Source organism: Athene noctua, chromosome 2 (genome assembly GCF_965140245.1).
Source record: "Athene noctua chromosome 2, bAthNoc1.hap1.1, whole genome shotgun sequence".
NCBI lineage: Eukaryota > Metazoa > Chordata > Aves > Strigiformes > Strigidae > Athene > Athene noctua.
The window spans coordinates 76143512-76162514 of NC_134038.1; the positions used below are offsets into that span (position 1 = coordinate 76143512).

General features: G+C 38.1%; 1 protein-coding gene across 1 annotated transcript in view; it reads left to right on the forward strand.

Moving 5' to 3' along the window:
- Positions 1-349: 349 nt before the first annotated feature.
- COBL (cordon-bleu WH2 repeat protein) overlaps positions 350-19003 on the forward strand; it is a 211658-nt gene continuing 193004 nt past the window's right edge. The window contains exon 1 of the mRNA XM_074899454.1: positions 350-453. The gene's annotated coding sequence lies outside the window, so the exon portion shown is untranslated. The remainder of the gene's footprint in view (positions 454-19003) is intronic.

A 19003-nucleotide genomic window follows, 5' to 3' on the forward strand; every position in this document is an offset into this window, starting at 1 on the left:
GACCAGTTTAAAAAGGAAAAAAAAAAAAGTTTCTAATGCTTTGTATTCTTTTATTGCCTATGTCGTAAAATCACAGGGATTTAAAAAAAAAAAAAATAAGAGAGAAAAAACAGTTTATATAAACACTTGATATTTTTAGAGCGCAGGGTCAAGCAGATCAGCTTTTAATTAGAAACAGATTAAACTTTGATCGCTCCTGCAGAGCTCTCCAGCACTGAAGGTAATCCTTACAAGCTTTGGAGTGAGCATCGTTGGGATAGCTTGCCGGTGACTTTGCATTTAAAATTGAAGGTCAGAAAGTCAAAGCAGCACATGAAAGCTGGTAAGACTTAGTCCTACCAGGGCATGGCCACAAATCATGTGCTGTTGGGGAACACAAAAGAAGATCAGTCCAAACCAGAAATCAAATGCGAAAGTACTTCTAAGCTCTGAAGATCTGTTCATTGATTTATGGTAATGTATTAATATGTCTATTTCAGCAAAACTTATATAAAACAGATAGTGTTGTATCTCATATCTGAGGAATGGAAATATAATTATCTTTGTTTCTGTAGGTTTTGGTCACATAAACTAATGGTAGCTTCAAAATGCAATGGAAAGGATCATGAGATTTGAGTAACTCTGTATATGTATTTGTCATCTGTCTTGATAATCTTTGAGGTGTTTATGGTGTTTATACAATGATCAGCTGGTTTAAATTGCTACATCTATGTGTATCTTTGCACTTGCTTTGTTTCAAAAGCTTACAGCTGCCAAAAAAAGGCAACCTAGAAAAAGCCTCCTAAAGACAGAAGGATGTATATTTATAATATTGATGCAAGAGAAGCATCAAAATTTAGTTAAAAATATTCTCAAAGCTACCATTTAAATAATATGATTAAAACTTGAAACTGCAATGGCAAAGGTACCCCTGCAAGAAATTTAAACTGGTAAGATAGAACATGAAGCTTTCTCACTACGGTTAACAGCAAAAATAAAGTAACAAAACTTTTGAGAAAGCAGGTTATGAAAGCACAGTCCTTGTGCTTGATTCACTTCTTTATGCCTTATTTAACTGTCTCTGAAAAGTCTCTCTAAATGTTTAAACATTCTCTGTGCTCATGTGAGTGCATCACTTATTGCTTAGTGTGAAATCTCACTGAAGTTTTCTTCAAAGCAGTGCAGCCTAGTGAACAAGTCAGCAGGCCTAAATTCTGTACCCAGCTTTGGGGCAACTCAGTTGAAAAACATTTTTCTTATTTTACTTAAACTTTTTTGGGATACCTTGCACTATACCATAGGAATGGAATGTAATGGGATTATTTTATTCTTTGCTGGTAAATGATCTAGTGACCTATTTGGCTCTGAGAGGCATAATGATTGGATATCATAAACGGACAGAGGCAATGATGACTGCCCTAACCCTCTCAACATCTTCCCCAAGAGAGACAGTCAGAAATATATAGTTAGGAAAGCACTAGCCTTGAGGGAAGTTTTTCATTTACCTATTCAGGCTGAAATGCATTCAGATATTTGAGATTAAAATAAACTGCTTTTGGAATAAGCCTGGTTTTATCAATTAGTTGAAGGTGTGTGCCAATGTACGTGCAGCCCTGCACAGTCCTGTCAAGATGCATGAGACTTAGGTAAGGCTACATGGCAAATTATGTGTGTGTGTGAACCGACAGTACTAGAAGAACATGCAGGTATCTGTTCACATCCTATGATGACCTGTTTGGTACTCAACTTTTTTCAATCTAGTATTAATCTTTTATGTTTAATTTTTTTCCATGTTGAATTGGAATGAATTTAAGGGGTTTTTGATTTTTCAGGGTTTTTTTTATTGTCGGGGTCTCAGTCTTGAAATACATGAGTTACAAATACAGACAGCAGAATTTCTTGATACTGAGCTTTCCCAGGGGAAACCCTTTTGTCAAAATCGTGGAAATGAAGACACAGTGATTTCTATGAAAACTTTTTCTAGAGGGACAAATAAATATAATATAAATTTTAAACATACTGTTAATATATTCCTAAGCTGTTTGAAACAATATAGTAAAACTTTGGAAAACTGAACTGAGACTAAAAATCTCTGACTTCACAGAAGCTGGGTGGTCTGATTAGTAAGAACTTTATTTTCAAGGATTTCTTAAACCTAATGTTCCAGGAAAAGAGGAGAAAGTTTGAGCAGAGTGTGTGCACTGAATTCCAGTTTAGTTTTTCAGTAAACTTTATAGAAAGACTCTGGATGGGTAGGTGGATGAGCTGGATTTTTTCACTCTTTTGCAACTGTAAATTGACACCTGTCCCTGGTCTCTTGTTCAAACTAATGTGCAAGACTGGCGTTTCACTGTCTCTTTCTGCTTCACGTTTATATTTTTGAAAAGTTTTTTCCAGGCTCTAAGGCCTCTTTCCCACCGTAGCACCACTTGATAAGGCCAAGTGCGGGGGCAGGTGACTGTCACTAGAGGGTGCTGTAGATTTTTAGAATCTTTTTTTTCCCCTCCAAAGTAACTGATAGCACTCCGCGTTGTGGTGTGTCTAACTTGCTGCTGTTGAGGTACTGAACTTTCCGATTAGTTGTTGGATATGTCTGATAACCCTGATAAGAGAAAAATAAAACTTTGGGAAGTGACTAGGAGATATATCTGCCTAGAGTTTGAATGGAGATGATGGGTGTGGGAGTGTTTTTGATGAACTCTTTTCTTGCTGAGCTTTGCTTAAATATTTGTCTGCCTGTGGCATCTTCTGACTTGTCTTTTTTAAAAGACATGCATGGTTTCAGGTTTTTAAGTTCATTTTAAGCCAGTGAAACATAAATGGGTCGATATTTTTAATTTGATAGGTTCATAGTTTCTTCCAACTATCTTTTTCATTAACTTTTACAGATACCTTACCCAGCTGAGTTTTCTGATATTGTGCAATGAGTGGGCAAAGCAATAGCTCATGCCTTATCACAGTGATCTATACATCTAAATGTTGTTAATTTCTATGAACATCTATTGGCACTTCACAGCAAAAGCTATTGTATCTGAAAGAAGTGAGACTGTGAGGTATGGTGCTGTGAAACAAATTAAATATGCAGCTAGAAACACACCTAAAACCTGATATTCTTTTATTCTTTTTCTGCCACCATTTCAAGCAGGTATTTGCTCTTTCAGCAGACATTAGTAGCAGTATGAATATGGCCTGTGCAGCACCATGTTACAAAATACCCAAACCAACTCTGAATGGGTTGGTAGGGCTGAACAGCTATAGGAGCTCCTGTTGAGCCACCCATGGGAAATCTAATGTCGTTGCCTACATCTGGGATGAACTTGGCCTCTACTAAGATTTGACACTTGGCTGCAGTGAATTATATATTAGGAAAAAACTGCTTGTCATACTGCAAAGATAGAAGTGTTGGCACTCAGGTTGACTCAGCTGCAGTCCTTTTTTCATTTTTAGGCTAACTCCTCAGATCTTAGGGAAGTGTCTCATTTGGGAATGTTAAGGTTTTGGCACTCAGTTACCTCGGAGTTTTTGTCACCATTTGAGAAATAAGACTATGTTGTTATCACAGGACTCATCAGGAAGTTGGGAAAGGATTTTATTCTTGTACTGAGATTATCCTAAGGGACAGAAGGGACTGGCATGCCAAAGGCTCACTTGAGAGGACACTTCTTCTACCCTCCAGTCCCTGTAAACAAAGGGATGAATCTGTGTCCATTCCTTTCAAATATGTAAAGCTTTCCAGGAAAGTTTATTTCAATGTCAGTATAAAGAGTTGTTGTGAGGCCTTGTGACCTAGAAGATTAGCAGTGATGAGCTCACAGATTAAACCTGTTACCAAAGATGTGAGGTTGAATATGTAGCTTTGCTGGCTATCTTGTCCCTAAGCTACTGCACTGCATTACTAGCTGAGAGATCTGGTGACTTTGTGCTGACTGGTGCAGTGGGATTCCCAAAGCTCTGTACTGAGTCAAAGCTTGGGTCCCTCCTTCGCACTGAACCACTCTGGAGTGTGCCATAGCTGTTGGGTGTTAGAGAAAAAATACTGGATTGTTCTTCAACTCTTTCTTTCTGGATATGTTCTTTTCTAAAGACTCAAGTTGGCTGGGAGAGACATGTTTGGGACAATACTGCTTCCAGTATGGTCAGAATAGATATGTTTCCCTTTGGTATATGAATGAAATGGGCATTTATCCAGTGAACTTCATGCTGGCTTGCCCCACTGGTCAAGCACAACCATGTCACAATGTATCATCCCACCTCCTCTTGCTCACCCGCAGCTTGTGTCCCTGCTCACCAATTACTTCTGCCTGGTCGGTCTGACAGGAATGTTCCGCAAGAGAAAACTGTTCCTCTACTGACAAGTACTTTACAGTTAATTAGTTCTAATACAAAATAAATTGAGATCCTTTTCAACAGGATACAGATCCTTTCCCCAACCCAGGGGCTAACATTCTGTATGTCTGTTGCGGACACACACGCATGCTGTGAGATGTCTGGCCTCTTCCTTTCAACAAAAAGGAAAAATAAATGCCAGAAGATGTTTACATACTTTCTCCCCTTTGACCCCAAGTCTGAAGCTGATGCTTTACAGCAATTGCTGTATACTGTTTCCATTAGGTCTGTGACACATAAAGCAGTCAGGTAAATGACCTTGAATCAGAACAGACATCATGGCCCCAAATATTTGTTTCCAGCGCTATTTAACACTCACTGTTTGCCCTAAGATAGCAAGTTGGGTTTTCTTATGGTAGTTTCCATTTAGAGGCTGGCCTGCAAGAAGCTACAGTTTAAACCTGATCTGATGCAAAGAAGTACGCTAAACCATGGAGAGGTTGCAGATAAAGTGAATCCATTTTTGGTGCCAAGAATAGCTTTGACAGAATCCACATACTAAATCCTCCCGCGTCCTCATGGCTTGGAGGAGAAAAAGATGCAGGTTCTTGGTTGACTCGCCTTTTGAAGAACCGCTTCAGAAAACAGTCAACTTGTTTTGCTCTTGCAATTTGAATTCTGAGGAGATATTATCATCTATAAAGGATCTAATGGTTTAGGCTCTGAACACCTGGGCAAAACTTAATCAAGGAGAAAAAGTAGGAGCTGCTTATGGTGTCCAGGGTTTTGGTACTTGCTTTTGAGTGTCCTGTGCCAGGAACTCAGATTTGCTGACGTTCACGATCTGCCAGCTTGGATGCTTTTTTTCCCCTCAGGAGTGCATGCATGAAGTAGCTAATTAAATTTTCCCTTGGGCTTGGATTTAGGATGGAGGAGTATGTATGAAATGCCTCCACAGTTTGGGATGGTATTCACATTTGGCAACAGAGAAATAAACTGAGGTTAAGGAACGACTGTTGAGGCAAATCTCTGATTTGTACAGCTGAAACTGTTGGCAGCAGGTCTTTGCTTAGGACTACGATCTTTGACAATTATTGATCTTTATTACGTAAATTTTGCCTCAAACATTTAGTGATCTTGCCAATGAAATTTTATCCATTATTTCTTTTTATTACCCTCATTATACTGGTTTTCTACTGAAGATTTTCTTCAAACAGGAACTTTTAAGTCCTAGTCTTCAGGTCTTGTTCAACCGTAGTTGACTTGAACTGATTTACCATGAAATAAGTCCTTTTTTTACTAAGAAAATAAAAATTGAGGAAAGTGACTTTCCTCAGTACCCTCTATAATGTTATAATTGTCTCTAATCTGTAAAAATCATAACAAAACCACATCATAGTTGCTAAAATGTCACGACTGAAACAGCAGTGTCCAAATGTTTAAAAGCATGAGCTACTACAATGTAGGTCAGGTCAGGGGTTTTTTCTCCAATAGCATGCCTGCTTCTGCTCTTCAGCTTCATTTCTCTTACCTAAAAATAGCTAATACTTCTGGTCGTTAGGGTACTCAGAGATGCAGAAGCAGTGGGTTTAAATCCTACTACAATTGACGCAGATAAGTGTCAAACCTATTTTTGCATTTGCCCTGACAGATATTTTGGGGATGGCTTTGCTTTGGATTGGAGCTTCCTAAGAAACAGTGTCGTTACCATTGTCAGAATTACAAATCCTTACAAAAAATTTTCCCCATTATAAAACTGATACTATCTCACCTAGGAAAAAGTTTTCAAAACATTAATTGACCAGATCTTGTGAGCAGTAAAAGCTCAGGCACTAACTTTCTTCCATGAGTTCCAGTGCACTTTGATATTCTTCCATTACTGTATGAGAACCTCCCAGATATCCAATTTAGAGCAAAATTAAACAACCCCTATTCATTTTCTTCTGCTCTGACACCTGGACAAACAACAAAATTTGAGAAGTATTTACTGCTGTCTGTGTCAGGAATTCAGAGTAGTAATAGATGTTTCAAGAATTACTTTGTTTCTTACATAATTTGAGTAGTTGGCGTTGTCATGATACCTTACTGACCTATTTTGGCACAACACACTGCAATTCCTTAATTATTTTTAATCTCTTTTTAATGCCATTAGTGCAACTAGCATGTTCCCCACTGCCAGTGGAAGTGAACAGTAATAATCTTAAAATACTGTAGCCTGACTGTACCTGCTGTCTGTTTTACTATCTATTCTTCTTGTGGCCCTCTAAAAAATTGGGACAGGTAAGAGTGCCAAACCCTGGTTGTCAGTTCACATGGGAACAATCCAGTTCCTTGTCACAACTACAATGATGGAAATTAGCTGTGCCTTGGAAAATGTCTTCTGATCTGCTAGCGATACATTTTGAAGCTGTAATCTCCAAAACCAGGTACAAGGCAGATGAATATTTTTTGTTCCACTGTGTAGGTGCTTTAATTTCTTCTAACCTAACCAAAAGTGAGACATAAGTTTTACCAGTCTCCAGAAAAAAAAAACACAGTTAATACTTTTCTGTCATTCAAGTTTGTCACTTTAGGTTTTCATTATGTATGAAATCAGGCTCGGTTTGACCAAACTTCATTAATTTCTTTTAGAGAAGACATTTGGACACCTCAGTGAAAAGTGCTGCTTTTTTTTTTTTTTTTTTTTTTTTGTATTTATTTTAACGGCAACTGCTGCTTTCTTGGGGTTTTGGGTTGGGGCAGGGGGTGGTGGTAGTGGTATTTGTTTCTTTTTTTAAATTGCAATATTTACAAGAATGGCATAGCTGGGAGGTTTTGGAGCATCACCAAATCACATCATCAGAAAGCCTCAAGATCAATGTCCTCATTAGCACATCTGAAGAGGATATGACTGGCCATGATTCACTCTGCTGTCACCTCTATAGGCTTGATGCTATGCAAGTAAAGAAAAAAGTTGCTCAGGTTGATGATATGGCAATTTTGCATCAGTAGACCAAAAATAACAAAGGGAAAGAATCACCTTGGAGCAATTTACTTCAGAACAAAAAGACTACAGTATCTCCTCTGAGACATCTGCTGCATCTCTAAACTTTTAAGATATTTTGTATTTTTTTCTTCAGGGTAAGATTGCCTAGTAGGAGGGGACTGAGTCAGATTAGACTGTTTCCTTCTACCCATGTGTGTTCTGGTTTTTCCAGTGTGATAGGCTTTGGTCCAAACTGACCCCTAGGTAGAGGGTGACAAAAACTGAAGAGGAAAAAGTGTGGGAATGTCTCAACCAGGGACTTTGTACTAGGGAAGGACTTGCTTTGGCTGCTTTAGTTCTGTGTGACTTCTCTTAAAGAGAAGGATCAAAAATCTGCTGTTCTCCTGGCAAGGTTATTGCCCCCCCCCCCAGTTTACACACACATTCATTCCTGATGGCACATAATATCAAGCAAGAAGCTGTGAAAATGAGCTTCTTCCATAAAATGAAACTTGTAATTTCATCTCCTTCAGAAATCCAAAGCATGATGGTGCAGTGTTGATCACTTTGGCGTCTTGTGAAAAGATGTCTTTGTTCTTCATAGCAATCTGGAAGCCAAAGGTTAAAGTCTGAATTCTTCCTATGCTTTTTCTCAGGCTGAATCTCACCCCAAAAAATCAACCAGACCCAGGCTTTGTGTTAGAAGCCTTTGCGCAAAACTATGAGCTCAACATGAACATGTGAGAAAAGCCATGAGATAAGCAATTGATAGAAGAAATGATGGAGAAAGATTCTTTTTAACATCTATTTCATTCTGACATATAATCAAGGCACATACTTGTTCATTTAGGATTCCTTTTTTTATGTAATGCCAAGTAATGGGTAAAAATTGTTCAATCTCACTGAATGTTATCCCACTTCCTTGCAAGTGTGCCCAGAGTACAATGTCTCCCCTCCAGCGCTACTCTAGACCTTCACAGAAAAGCCCTGGGTCTTTGAAATTTTTTGTTGTTGTTGTTGTTGTTGTTTTCCCAACTGGAATGGCATCTATGCCACTTAAATACGTTATAAATGGCTGCTTCTCTTTTCACTGAAAGGAAGACTACATGGGAGGTCAGTCACCATCACTTGATTCCAGCCTTTCTGCTATCATTGGGCTTGACTGTCACACTCAGCCTTCCTAGAAAAGATTGTATGCATGTCTAGGTAAATATGTGCAGATAATTAAAAAGTCTAAGTTTTAAATTTAGAACTAAGGTAATGTTTGAATTCATATAAGCTGTCTGTGATGTGTGTCTCTTCAAGGCCAATCTTTTTTTCAGGTAATAGCAAGTGATATTTGGATATGAAACTTTGCATCTTAGTATTTATTAGTAATTTTTTTTGCACTAACTTCATCTATTTATTTATTTGTATTGTTGTGGAGTATCAGGCTTGGACTGAAATAATAAATCTGTCCCATCCTCTGAAACCATTTTAGTGTATTATTTCTAGCAGTCGTCTTTGGGGTAGCTCTGTAATGAAGGCACTCTGATTTTCTGCCCATATGGCTTTCTGGCAAACAAACTGTCATGAAATCAAAATAAAAGCTCTTCTAGAATGATCAAAATGCATTTATGGAAAGGCTTTTCACCATCCTGGAAAAAGGACAGTTGACAATTGCATCCACTCACTGCTGCTCTGATCTTTTTATATAGCATTTTCTGAAAATGGTGTATTAGCTTATGTAGGACTCTGCATTCTTATCCAAGATCTGATTTTCAGAGCCAGAGTGAGTGGTTATGGTGAGATTCAGAGTACTAAATTAACAAATAGAGTGCTATAGTACTCCATTAGATATTAATGCAGCCCCTTTGTTTTAAGCCTAGAGCTGGAATTCAATAATGAATTGTAATTAAAATGACAGTTCAGAATAGGTAATGTATTTATATAATGACATTTTCCTTTCCCTTGTGAAGTTGTATCTTACAGGCAGCATACCTACATTGAAGCAGCTGCCCACTGCTGAAACTGTGAAACAGTATTTGTTGTTGGGGCTTGCCCCTTTTAAAGAAAATGTGCGTGTGTCCATAAAAACCCACATGCTTTTATATATAAATATATATTTATATGTCTCAGCTCTCATAGCACTCCCAGACATCTAATTGTGAAATTTTCAGCTGAATTGAATCTGTCTGAAAGTTCATTATTCAGCAAGTCCAGATGCTACTGTCATCCACACCTGAACCAAATGCTGATGTGCTGGAGTCTCAAGGCTTTCTGGCTTTCTGAAAACTGTATCTTTAACATCGTTCATGGTTTCACTTTCTCTTAGTGAGCCCCGTTACTGCGGAGCAAGAAAGTACAAGGCACTGAGACCAAAAGGCATTCCGTGCATTTTCTGGAGTGTCCAAATAGCAGAGACTCATTCAGGGCAACAGTGAGCCAAGGACTTTTTGTTAGCACTTATAAATAATAGTAAAGATGATCACAATGCAGTGAGAGGCACCATTTATGCTGCTCTTCAACTTCAAGCTCATTGATTCATATTGATTAAAAAATATAGAGTTTTGTTTGCTTTGTTTTGGGGACCTTTTGGTAGGGAGTGTTTTTTATAAGCATAACTGTTTGAAAAGTCTTTGCGGATAGGAAGACTAGGAGAATGATTAACAGAGACCAAAACTTTACACTGAGTCTTATGGAAAGGCAAAGTAGTCTTTGTGCGAGTTTTAGGGTGGAAGGGCTTATGATTTTTTTTTTAAGCTTCTCAGGCTAGCTGTGTTGGGGCATACTTGGCATCATATGCCTGTGCTGTGTAGACAGCACAGTCAACAAGCCAGCCAGCTTGTAGCCTGACAACAGCCTGGTGTTTCATCTTGGCTAACTAGATCTGCTCCTTTTCTAGTTGTCCTACACTGTGAGAACAGTTTCACAGTTTCAGGTACCCAGATACCTATGCTAATCATGAAGTGGTTATTCCACCACTTCTCTACACAGAAGTGTACAAAAGACACAGTATGAAAGACATCCTGGGACTGTCTGTGGTTTCTATTACTCCTTTTCTATGAAATTACTCTTTTATGTACATAGTCTTTCAGGCTGTCAAATGAACCTTGTTCTGAATTTATTAGTTTTTAATGTTTTCTAGATGTGGGGTTTTTTACCTAATGAATTAAATATACTATGGAAAAGCAAGTAGAGTGTTCCTCCTTAGCCCAGAAAAACATATTGTAAGCTTACAAGAGTGCTGTCCAGGCAGATGGGTAGATAATCCATTGGGCAGGTGTTTGTCAACAAACTTTATTAGCAGTCATGAGTTTCCAAACTCCAGTCATAAGTTGCTGTATGCTGTAATTTGCTGCTATTGTACTTTTATAAGCCTTGGGGCAAGGTATTGTGTGTAGGACAAATACTGCTTTATGTCCTTGCTGATGTCTGCCATTGGATTACCTTATGGTGTTTAATCAATCTTGGCTTGAAGTACAGGTCCTGGTCAGGTGATATCAAACATACAGTCAGAGAGTCCTTGGGGAGGAAAGAGGAAGAGAACGGCAGGTTCTTCATTGTTACTTTCCTACCAACAGATACGAAAAATACAGGGGATAAAACATGTGAAGGTCTTGAGAATGCTCTCGATCACCCTTACTCACAGATGTTTAAAGAAGTTCATTACCTATTGAGCATTTGTGCTATATACTTTATCTCCTTTGAAAGTAAGGCTTTAATTATCTTGTAGCTTCAGAAGAGACCAGAGATTTGTTTTCAATATCTTTGTCAAACCATGCTGGCCCTGTTAAAACCTTGAGATATTTTGGTTATAAACATGGAAGCTGACAAAAGACCGTGTGAACTTGTACACACTTGTACTCGACTTCATGTTGGCTGCAAAGTGTAAGAGGGAACAGAGAAGAGATTCAGAAGCAAGTTGTGAAAAAATGTATTAAAGACAGAAAATGACCTGTAATATGCATCAAGGAAAATATCTTTTAAAAACAAGAAAACAAACCAAAAAATGCTACTTTGAAGTATCTCTGTGGTCTAGTTACCTTAACATATGTTTGAGGAGAACCTCAGAGCTGTGATAAGATTGGACTCTAGATTTTATTGGTCAGGGGCTGAGTGCACTGGAGATCCCCGCTGCAGATGGGGGCGCCTTGGGTCCCTGCCTTCTGTACCACACCCTGCCCTTCCTGCCTGCTCCTGCCAAACGCCTGCAGTGCTGAGCGGTGCCGTTGGCAGCCTCGTACGTCTACAAAGAGAGGCACTGGAAAGGTGAATGGACAGTTTTTGTCAACAAATTGGATAATATCACTGTTAAAATTTAGGGAAGACCAGCATGTACCTGTATGAGCTGTACAAAAGCTTCATGTTGACAGCTCCATAGCCATTAAGCAATAACACCTAGAGTTAAGAATCTGGGCAGACTCCCAGTTTGCAGCCTAAAGGGACTTTCACCTTGAACTCTGACATTTCTTATTTTTTCCCCATTATTTAACCAACTTTAATCTGACAATGCTTAAATAACCGACTATTAAATTGTAACTAGACTATCATTTCGTAAGTCTTTGTTATTTAGACCAACTTTAGAGCCTTAAGGTAAGTATCCACTGAAATAACAAGGAAATATTAAAACTTTCAGATTTAAAATAAAAACAATAAAATCTGACTTTTAGATTTTACAAGTCATAGAGATATGAGGGTAACTCTTAGGAACGTGTCTTCTAGGAAGGAGAAGCTAACAAATTACATTGAAAAAGCAGTCAAAATTTTAAAGGATAATTTTCTATTTGAGGTGCCTTGATTTTGATCCCACATTATACTATGGGAAAAATACCCTAGGAATGTTAAACTGTCTACATCTGGATGTTTCAGTAGATATGGAAATTCACCAAATCACTAGTTGCTCTTGAAATGTCTATGCATGTAAAGGATGAAGAGGATTTGGAATAACCTGGAGAGGTGGGTGTTTGCATAGCAGTAGGAAAGATGTGATCCAGATCAGAATAAAAAGCAGAACTAAGAACAAGAATGAAATTGTAGGGACATGATGAGACTGAAATATCACTGAAATTAAACAAAAAATCTTGTTTACTTATAGCTCAGAGTTATGTAAATGGTGAATTAGCTGGGCTAGAACAGACTCATTTATGCAGGATTACCACCACATATCCCATGTTCGGTGTTACTTGTGTACCTGCGGGGGGTTCTCATGCCTTGTCCTCACAGGACATGAGAAAATCACAGTGCATTGCAATGTTCACTAGTCAGCACTTCTGACGGGACATAAGAAGTGGTACAGCATAGTTGGAATATGTATTTTACAAACTCAAATATTTCAGTGTGCCTTGATTTTTATTTTTTTTTTTTAATAAATCTGGTCTATTCAGTGTTTTTGTATAAACCGGCATTCATACATATAGAGTCAGGGAAATGGGAAAACATCATACTTATGGGTGGATTATACTATCTCACTTTATGTTTGTTTGTTTTTCCTTAGCAAGAAGTCTTCAGAAGAAATATAGCAATGTATGTAGGTGAGGCACTAACAATAACAAGCATGCCTCCTGGATAGAAAACACAGACTACATTTGACAGCCCTCCAAGATTTATGCTATCAGTCAAATTAGTAGTGTTCCAATTAAAGCAAAAAGCTACACTGCCTAGCACGTTTCACAGTTGTGAGATAGGGTCTCAAAATTACTCAGGAGTCCTAAGTGGCAGCTGCTGCTCAGTGGCCTGAGCAAGCTAGTGTGTTGCCTACAGGCAGGGGAAGTGGTGACTCCTCCATCCCTTGCCTCTGCCTCTGTCTTCCCTATCCCCAATGGACTTCCTCTCCAAGGATCAAGAAAATAAGTTCTCTGATTTGGGGGCTGGGGGTGGGGAGTATTTTGTGGGGTTTTGGTGGGGGGAAGAGCTGCCCCATACTTAATGCAGTTTAACATTTGAAGACAGAAAAACTGTTCTGAGTATCCAGACATGAGAAAGGTGCTGCCTTTGGACACCTGAACTAGGATATGTTGGTGCAGAAATGCATCTTCTTTAAGCCTTATGATGTGACTTGAACATTTATTGATGGTGGGAACCATAGCCTGGCAAATACATCTTTCCATAAGTACTTATCTGAATACTTACACGTGCTTTGTTTTACTTGAGTCCTGTTTGTGTTTCCTTTCGACAAACACCTAAGCAAGCAGTATTACTTGCAGGAATATGCTTGGAAACTTTTCATTTTTAAGCAATCCTTGATTTCAGAAATGCAGCATTCACAGAGTAAAAAAAAAAAAAAAAAAAAAAAAAAGGTTGGTTAATCATCTGAATCATCTGAATAGGAAAATCAACATGTTTATGTGCATTTTCAAAATACCTTATACTTTAAGTATAGCTCCTGAATTGTCTACTGGATAATTATTATACATTCATGTAGAACATCTACTAAGAAGAAATTCACAAGAGATTATTGTTCTTGCTTTGCATACTTACTATAAATTACCCACATAGTTCTGAAATCCACTGTTCAATAAATGGATATCTTGAAACACCAGTGCTGTTTTCCCCATGTGAGCAAAGCTACTTCTACTGAAGCTGAAGATCTGTTCTTAGATGTTAGTAGTGGGTATATATAGTTTTAATATGATTCATAGACATCAGTGCAACAAGAGCCACGAGAGGGCAACACTTTTGCACACCATGTACTGGGAGCTGGGGTTTGGATGGCTTCCCCCCTCAGTCTCCATTCCAAGAACTACAAGGCAGTGAAACATTTTTTTGAAAAAGATTAATCTTTCTAAAAAGAGTATTTTTTCACAGACTGCCTACCTACACTTCAGAACCACCTGCAGTCCCAGAAGCAACCAGTGAAGCTGCTGACATGAATGTCTAATTGCAGAAATACTCAGTTATGTTTTAATTCAAGTGGGGTTTTTTTTTGTAAAAACAGTCCAAATGAACAGTGTACTCTATACACACTCCCAGCATGGGAACCATCTTGGCACAAAAATGAAAAAATAATTAAAGATGGTTTTGCAGTCCAGATTGGTCCAGATTTCAGTTAATTTTCTGCTTTAAACACTGCTTTAGACCTCTTATGGTTTTTTAACGAAAAAATATTTTAATTCCAAATCACTGAATTTCCTGAAATTATGTACTCTTCAAAGATTTTAGAAGTTAGTCTTATTCATTATCTGCAGGTCATTTGGTTGAATTATTCTGAAAAAAGCTAACAAAAAATAGCCTTAGATCTCAAAACAATTCTTGATTTTTTTTCCATATTTGTACATGTTTTCAGAATTTTTTCCTTTTTCTATACATCTGTAGATGAGGAATCTGGCTCCAGTTCTTCAGAAGGAATCTAACAAAACTTTCTCTTAATGAAAACATGTTGGTTGTTTTTTGGGGTTGTTTTTGATTTTGCTTAATCTAGTCATAAGGTCTTTCAAAAAGTAACAGTTAAAACTGGGTTATTTACTGTGTGTTTAAATTCTTTTCGTTGTGTTCAAAAATGCCCACAAGTTTGATTCTTTTCCTGGACTGAAGGTGTTATTTTAATGACTTTCCTCTGACCTCCTACAGATATCTCCTGATGGTTCCATTATGCTCCTTTGGAAATCAACGGTTTTCAGCAAAACCAATATTTATCTGAAAAGTTTATTCTGAGAAATGTTGAACAGCTTGCAGAGCTGAATATCCTAGGGCAACTGAAGCGTAGTTCCCTTATCTGTCTCCCTTCACTCCTACTGGTGAATAGTGGGATCCCCACTGTATCTGGGACAACACAGATGCTGTGCCACCGATGCTGCCAGGACACCAAAGCCACATGTGCTCTCATATATGACCCTTAGGGGCAATCCCCTGCAGAACTCCCTCCGTGCTAGCAGTGGTGTGGCTCTTGACTGGATCCTCTTGGGTCAAAAGGAATACTTCCTATAAAAGAGGATATTGAATGTGTATCAGTCTGTAAGCAATAAAAGGCTGACTTTAAAAAAAAAAAAAATTCTTAACCCTGTTAGTTGGGGATCATTATCTCTAGACTGCAGAAAAGCAGTGATGGCTTTTCAGTTCTTGGAAAGAAGAGGGACTTGGGTAAGAAATTTTGTGGGGTTTTTTAAAATCAGAATTTGTATCACCTTTGTAAACATGGTATGAGGGGTGTGTGTAACAAATTTTGAGATGTGTAAAATTGTACCAATTTACATTTCCTAGCAATTGAACGATTTACATGCAGCAAAAGAATTGCAACCTGAAAGAAGTAAAATGGGGAAAAAACCCCACTAAAAATCTGTGGGAAACAAAGACTCTTTGTGGTATTTACAAGAGCCAAATAGAGTTTGTTTAAACCAGTTGGGCAGGTTAAATGTAGAGATGCCCTTCCTTTCAACAGGAAATCCCTCCGAATTGTCAGTTGCTCTTAAACCTAGACAGTGAGTCATTGTCCACCGAATAAACAAAGTGAAAAAGCAGTGGTGAACATCCTGATAAAAACACCTTTGAGAAAAGCTCAGAGCCTTGAGGACTGAGATCTAGGTGATCCACCTCCAGCCTTAGCTTTTCAGTATAGTTCCCAGCTTTTTCCAAAAGGGTGGAGGAGTTGTCTCTCACTAAACACCATATTTTAGTACCTACCTGACTAACACTTAATCAGGTATGCTTTGGGGGGGGGGGGGCGGGGGGGAACCCCAAAAACAAAAAGCCTGGGGAGAATATTTTTTTAAGCTTAAGTGAAGGTTTCACAATTACTCCAGCTGTATGTTCACTAAATGTCTCCCGATGTTTACACAGTGAAAACAACTAGTATTGTACATTAATTACCACAATGGTGCTGAATGGAAAAAAAAAAAATCTCCAAATTATATTCCTATCTCAAAACAAGCTGGTTGCTATTAGTTGATAAGTATTTAAATCTGGTGGTAAAAGTGTGGTGGAAAAAATAGGTTGTGTGTTAGGAATCTTGATATAGCTCCTGTTAGGTATTCTAACTTAGAGTGAATAGAAAAGTGCAGTAACAAATGACTGAAAAACTTCTGCCACTGCTCAGGTGGAGAACACTTCTTGATAAAAGGACAAACTCTTTTTACCTCAACGGGTGTCTTTTTAAGAGCACTTAGATTACAAGTAGAGAAATGAAAGAACGTCTGTCAGAAGAGCTGTTGCACTGGAAAAAATAGGAATATGTACATTTATCTCTCTGCAGACTTTTTTAAAAAAAGTATTCTGCTTGTTACCTCCATAGAGAGAGTGAGAAAATCAGAACTTTCCGACTGAACCAGACACCTTAAAACAGCACATGATTTCATCCCTACCTTGAGATGAAATAGTCTTCTAGTACATAGAGCTGCCAGCATATGAAAGCATCTATTGAAAGCCAATTTTCTGGTCATCTAATGGGTAGACTCTGTGCATAAATTCTGAACAAATTGTCCAGTAACCAGCCTGTTTCTAGGCAGTACCTATTATTAAAAAGGAGATCTCATATTATCAAAGCTGTAAGAAAGGCTTCGGGTGAAAATTGTGCCAATGGAAAAGACTGAATTCTCTCCTTTTGTCACAAAAATAAATTCTAATATGAACAGAAGAGCAAAGAATAACATATTTCCTAGTGTTGGCCAAAATTTCTTGCCAATTACTGATGGCAAGAAATTTGGTTCAAAAAGAAAAAAAGTTGGTAAAACAAGGGAAAGGAAGCACAGTTGAAGTATGCCACAGTTGTTTTGAGAAGCATGGGTGTTACCTCTTCATTCCTGATTCATCAGTCACCTTGAGGCAAAAGGCTCAGAAACATGCATTTGACCCTCTATGTTTTTAGTCTAACTTTTATAACAAATCTAACCCTGAAGAGAGAGTAGAGAGGACATCTGAGCAACTACTGCAGTAAGATTTTGATCAAAGTATGTGTTGGGTTAATAGAACACTTATTTAATAAATTCTGCCAATGAATAACAGAATAAGGGCAATAAAAACTCAGCATGAAAAGCTGTCCTCAAACTCCAGGCATGACAGCCTTCTGATGAAATAAACTCCTCCTCTACCCTACCCAAATTGTATAGCGCCATTAAAGATTTATCTCTTGTTGTGACTAGGTATTAAATTATAAAGAGAAGGCTGGAAGATATTATATAAAGACTGAAGCTACTGTTTCAGGGTCTCGTTCAGGCACTGCTCACCAGCTGATTTACTTATGCCCTGTGCCAAATTATATAAGAGCATACTGAGGAAACAAGAGGGTTTTTTTCTTGGCACTTGTAACTGGTTACAAATACACCATAAAAAGTTCCCTGAGACCCAGAGGTGTGTTAGTCTCTTTTAGACATTTCTTATTTGCAGCTGAGGTGAAAAGATTTTATTTTTAAGGGTGAAATAGGAAGGGTGAAGTGTTTGAGAGGGTGCAGCTTTTTTTACTAGTGGAGGCAGAAGACAATACCAAATGCTTCTAGCATTTTTCTCATTGCTTGTAGAGTAGCTAACAGTAGCCCTTATGATAACAAGGTTTGTAAAAGCCATTGCCTTTGCTAGGTGATGTTTTCTTCATAACTGAAGAAAAAAAATATTTAGTATGTGTGTACTTAAAACCAAACCAAAACAACCACCAAAAAAACACCCAAAACCACCACACCACCCACTGCAAAAAAACCCCTCTGAACATCTTTTCCTTCTGGTTTGAGATCCTGACTTCCCCTTTGCTGGCAGTGTAACCATAACAATTAAAGCAACATAAAAAAGTAAATTCTTCCTCATTTGTTTTTGGATGCTGAGGTTGAGGGAAGACCACAGAACACTCAATCAGATTTTGCCAGGAACAAGTCTTTAGGATCAATATTTGGCAAGCTTACAAACCTCCCATTGTTTTAGATGCTAGATCAAATTAAACCCTAGTTTAAGATCATTTACCTTCATTGAGAGCTGCTGGCTCAGAAAATCCAAACTGGTGACTGCTTTTCAGAGGTAGTGAACTATGGATGTTTAGGCAGTCAAAATTGGTTCAGTGCAAACCACATCTGGCCAATGCATAAGAGAAGTGTAAGTAAAATTGCAGGACTGATTATGAAAAGGGCGGCACAGCAGCATGTTTGGGCTTTTTTCTTTCCATCTCTATCTTGCTAAAAGTTCATATGCTACTTCTGCAGTTCTACTTCCATTGCAGGAAATAAGGTATCTTACTCCCAGTACAACACTTTTAAAATCACCAACATTTTCCATTTCTCTGTCACTTCTGTTTGGCAAATGCACTAATTGCCTTCTTCAGCTGTGTGCTAGGGCTGTTCTGTTGGCAAGTGTGAGCCTTTGGATTGTTTTAGGAGGCAAAAAGAGCTTCCTTGGGGGGATGGGTAGAAGGTGTTTATCACCCACTGGAGCCAGTAAGATGTGAAATAATACACAACATTGTAATCTGTATATAGATGATATACAGGGCTGTTTTTTGCTTTACGGGAGAAACTCATGATGGGCACATGTGGTAGATATTCTGTGTATCTTATGCATCAGTGACTAAACAGGTAAACATCCTAAATGCAGTGTTGGTCTGAAAAACAGAAATTCATGTTGCTTGATCCCATTTTTACTGGTATTTCTTGTGGCCTGGGCTGATTAACCTAAGTTGGCTCACTTTCCTCTTCTGTAAAGTGGGCATAATCCTCAAAAAAGTACAATTCCATGAGGATGTTCTAAAAGGGTAGAGTGTTAATTGAGATGACTTGTAAAGCATATAAAGATTTACTGGTGGGATGTGTTATATTCACTCTAGTCAAATTAACTTTTTGAGAC